The sequence below is a fragment of the Aedes albopictus genome, chromosome 2, assembly GCF_035046485.1.
Source record: "Aedes albopictus strain Foshan chromosome 2, AalbF5, whole genome shotgun sequence".
In the NCBI taxonomy this organism is placed as follows: Eukaryota; Metazoa; Arthropoda; class Insecta; order Diptera; family Culicidae; genus Aedes; species Aedes albopictus.
The window spans coordinates 514,039,810-514,044,645 of NC_085137.1; the positions used below are offsets into that span (position 1 = coordinate 514,039,810).

The 4,836-nt window shown below is 39.0% G+C and overlaps 1 non-coding gene across 1 annotated transcript; it reads right to left on the bottom strand.

The window, feature by feature from the left end:
• Positions 1 to 4,191: 4,191 nt before the first annotated feature.
• Trnaq-cug (transfer RNA glutamine (anticodon CUG)) lies at positions 4,192 to 4,263 on the bottom strand. Its single transcript has one exon. It is a non-coding gene; the product is annotated as a tRNA-Gln (tRNA).
• Positions 4,264 to 4,836: the final 573 nt, after the last annotated feature.

The window sequence follows — 4,836 nt, forward strand, 5'->3', positions numbered from 1 at the left end:
GCTACCACAGGAGGAATGGTTGGAAACAGTCTTAGGGACCTATCGGAATGGATTCTCATTAGAATATTTGGAAAAAGTCCAGGAACAATACTAGCATAAATTCCTTGAGGAATTGCAGAAAAATTAACTGAAGGAATCCCACCACGAATTCCAGAAAGAAATATATCAAAAAAGTATGGTAGGACCTCTGAAACAAAAAAAAAAAAACTATGCAACAAATCTCTTGAAAAATATTTCTAGGTGCACGGAACAAGAAAGTGAGGTCTGCTTTTGTTAATTTGAAAAAAAAAAATATACGGAAAAATTTAGTCGGCTCACCAAAATCAGAGTTCTCAACCCAAAACGTGGAATCTGTGCTGCTATAGACCAGTAAAACCTAGTGTGTATCAGTGCAGAACACCCCACGGTTTAAGCCTGTTTCCACAATAATCAGGACACAGAAACCCAGCTAAAACTCTTCAATGGATACATTAGATTTGCTCAAATTTGGCCTGAAAGCATCTTAAAATGTGTTCATTTCACACTACATAATTTCATGTAAGTCGGTGCAGTACTTTTTTGCTTTAGCAATAAAACAGTAAATCTTGCGCAAATCAATTTCGTATAGCACCTCATTTGGTTTTTGGGAACTGTAACTTTTGAAATTTATAAAGAAAATGGCAGAAATTTTAAACACAGGTCTCTTATTATGCATTGTTTGCATCGGTAAATTTCAGAAAAAAAATACAATTTTATAGTCAAAACATGCCTTGGGGCAATGTGTAATTTTGGGCCTTCAGGCAGCAAATATTGGGTACCCATCATTGTGCAGATTATACCGTTGAAAATACTATTCAAATAGTCATGACATTTTGGAAAAAATATACAATTCGGCATAGACATTCAATCGTTATGAACTGAGAGAGAGGAGACAGCTCACTGACGGCACCGTTGTTTACATTTTTTCTTCTTACTTCTTTTTACAATTTTGTGCGCCGCACAATGGTTTGAAAATTTATTATTGGTCAAAACTGTTTTCCATATTGAGTTTGCTGCGACAGAGTATGTACAATAAGTGGATTCGTTGCGGTTGAAGAAAACTGTCCATCATCTTTTTTTATCTTTTTTAATTTCAACAAACGGAGCGAAATTTTAATAAGATACTTTGAATATTTGGCCACTCCACACCACCAATGTGCGATTTTCAGCTCGGTTCGCGGTGACAATTTGTGACAGGTCCTCCTTGACATCAAGTAGCACGCAATCGAAGCCAGCTGTCTCCTATCTCTCAGGTTATGGATATGCACATATAGCACATTAAAAACACGAAATAGTTATTTATGTAACGAGTTGCAAAAAGTTGATTTTTCAGCACGAGTCGTACATTTATCCAACGAGGCTTGCCGAGTTGGATAAATACGAAGAGTGCTGAAAAAATCGAGTTTTGCAACGAGTCCCATACAAAATTTTATGCAATGATTTTTTCATTATACAACTCATTTGAGTTGCATTATGTTCATAATGCAACCCAAATGAGTTGCATTATGAAAATTATGCAACTATTTTTCATTATGCAACTCAATTCAGTTGCATAATGAATCAGTGCGGAAAAATTGGCCATTATGATACCAAAATGAGTCCTTTAAAATTGATATTATAATACTGAATTACATAAAATATTTTATGCAATTCAGCATCATAATTTATATTTTATATAAATCATTTTGGTATCATAGTGGCCAATTTTTCCGAACTGGTTCATTATGCAACTGAAATAAGTAGAATAATGCAAAATAGTTGCATAATGTTCATTATGCAACTCATTTGAGTTGCATTATGAACATTATGCAACTCAAATAGGTTGCATTATGAAAAAAAACATTGCATAAAATTGTATATGGAACTCGTTGCAAAACTCGATTTTTTCAGCACTCTTCGTATTTATCCAACTCGGCAAGCCTCGTTGGATAAATGTACGACTCGTGCTGAAAAAATCTAATGACTCTAATGAGTTGCATTATGAGAAAATTATTGCATAACATTTTGTATGGAACTCGTTGCAAAACTCGATTTTTTCAGCACTCTTCATTTTATCCAACTCGGCAAGCCTCGTGCTGAAAAAATCAACTTTTTGTAACTCATTAAATTATGCAACTATTTTGCATTATGCAACTCATTTCAGTTGCATAATTTACCAGTTCTGAAAAAAAATGGCCATTATGATATCAAAAGGAGTTATATAAAATAGTAATTATAATACTGAATTGCATAAATAACTATACAAATGCTCCCCCAAATCAACACTGATAGTTTTCAAGCCGGTTGATAAATGGATTAAATTTTATAAGTAGGTGTCTGTATGTATATCATAACTGCCAATAAAAATGTCAAAAATATGATTTGCATTAGAAACGACATGGAACTGACATGTAAAAGGGCAGTTCATGGTTTAGTCAAAATAAAGTTTTGGTATTGGGTCAATAACAAAATACTCAATTGGATTTTTTCTGCTGAAAGTGTATAAATTGGAATTTTTCTATGTAGCAAATACAAAGTATTGTCATTTGTGGTAATTTTCTAAATATTTATGTATGTTCTCGTCAATCATACTATACACATATGTAATAGTAATTCGCCGAACATCTATAATCAAACCAAATATAAACCCAAATCGCAATGCCCAATTATGTATGCAACATTCGTCGGCTGACCATCATCGCTCTCACGCCCCTCATGTTTGCTCTTCCTATCACACCGCATTTCGATAATTGATTTATTACGAAAACGTCACTCTATTATGCCATTGTGTCATCCAAAGACAGCCGAAGCCGCCACTATCTGCGTTACACATATCTCGTTATCAGCGTAGCGTACCTAATCAACGGGCCTAGTACTGCTGAACAACGCTGCTTCGTTGGCATACTAATATGTACTGTTTACCACCACACATCCATGTCAATTTATCTACTAAGCCATACGTAAACACGTGCACAACCCCATCCATCCATCCATCCATCGAATCGAATCGCATCGCATCCTCATCGCTCATTCGCTCGCACGCGGCCGGCAAGTTGGTCGAAGCAATCCGATTCCTGCCTGGTGGATCACACCGCCAAAAGCTCTGTTATTGCTAATTTAGAGAAAACTTTCCGTTTTACGGTAGAACGAAAAGCTACCGCAGCTGTCAGACTACTGATTTTCACTGAGGTATCATCGATCTACCTTAGCGAGCCCTAGCGATGCCTTGGATACGACACCGATGATCATTGTTTGTTGTTGGTTTTCAGTTCAAATCACCTTGCAAGCATGCTTCGATTTGGCCTTCAGTTTCAATGATAGGATGATTTTCAAGCCTCCTGCGGTAGGACTTTGACAGCTGCGGTAGAACTCGACGGCTACCGCAGAGTGGAAATTTTTCTAAAAATCCGCAATACCAAGCGATATCTCCAATCCAGCCAACCAGCCAGTGCCGCCTGCTACGATTAAACCTACGAGACCGTGGACGCTTGCTTGGGTTCGTTTTGCTAGGTCCACGCTGCCGATGCGATGATAGAGAGACTGTGAAACGGTTTTTTGTTTGTAGCTGCACGATGACGACGACGACGACCACTGTTTGTATAGAGATATGCGGATATTATACTAAAAATATGTATAAAGTAAAACAGAGGCAAATGGGCAACAAATAACACACTCGAGTGGCTGGCGGCGGACCAACAACGATCAAGCCGAAGCCAGGAAGGTGAGAGACAACAACTCACGAAGGTGCGCAAAGTCGGGTGAAACAAAAATTAAATATATAATAACAATCAGGAAAATATGTAGAGAGGGTATACGTGCGAGCAGCGAGAAGGAAACGACCGCGAAAAGTAAAATAGCTGAGAAGACAAAAATAAATCCATAAAAATGTTCAGGAGGGCATGAATTTGAATTGAATATCAATGAACACACCAAAGTGGCAAAACGCTCCGTTGGTTCCCGTGTGTACTCACTCACTTCCCTACTTCTTGATAGCCGGTGGCGACGGCCTGGAAGAGAGCAGTTTTGTGTTTTTATTTTCCCCGATGTTAAGTAGGAGGTGAGACGCGGTACTAAATTAATGAAGGTGTGGTTGGGAATCAACAGCTTAACTATAAGATATATAGCAAGAAGACTACAACTAGGTTTCTACAGTTCTCAGTATGCTTTTGTTGTTGCTTATAAAAAAGATCGATCAGGTTCTACCGAGATTTGAACTCGGATCGTTGGATTCAGAGTCCAAAGTGCTAACCATTACACCATAGAACCACTTGGGATCATAGGTGGCAGTTAAACATCATAAGAGATTGAACATCTTGTCATCTAAGATTTACAAAATCAAAACCTACCACAACTTGATATGACTCGGTACCGTATACTGGTTCCTGAATCATTAGGACTCGGTTCGGACTACAAAAAGACCCACAAAACAGACGCCAACATCGCAAAACCTATACCGGTGTATGATACAAGCAGAGCGCAAGTCCCATCAAAGTGATTCCAATGTGGAACGACCTCTACCGTACCATTCGCCTCCACCGACCAGCTCCAAACCCACCGCTGGCGCTGGCTGATGCCTATCTATGTAGGTTTCTTCCACCAGCAAATGACTGGCCGTCGTCGAGCCGAATGAAGCCAAGCTCACGTAGTCGAGGTCGAAGTCACCTAAAACTATGCTGCTAAGCCATCGCCGCCGCGTCAAAATCATCTTCGCTCACTTTTTTGCTCCCCGCGCACTGAGCAGCACACAGAAAGGGTTGCTGGGGTGATTGGGGTTGCGGATCGTCAAAGTTTGTTGCCATTCATCTTGTTTTGCGCCCCCCCCCCCCACGATTTACGGGT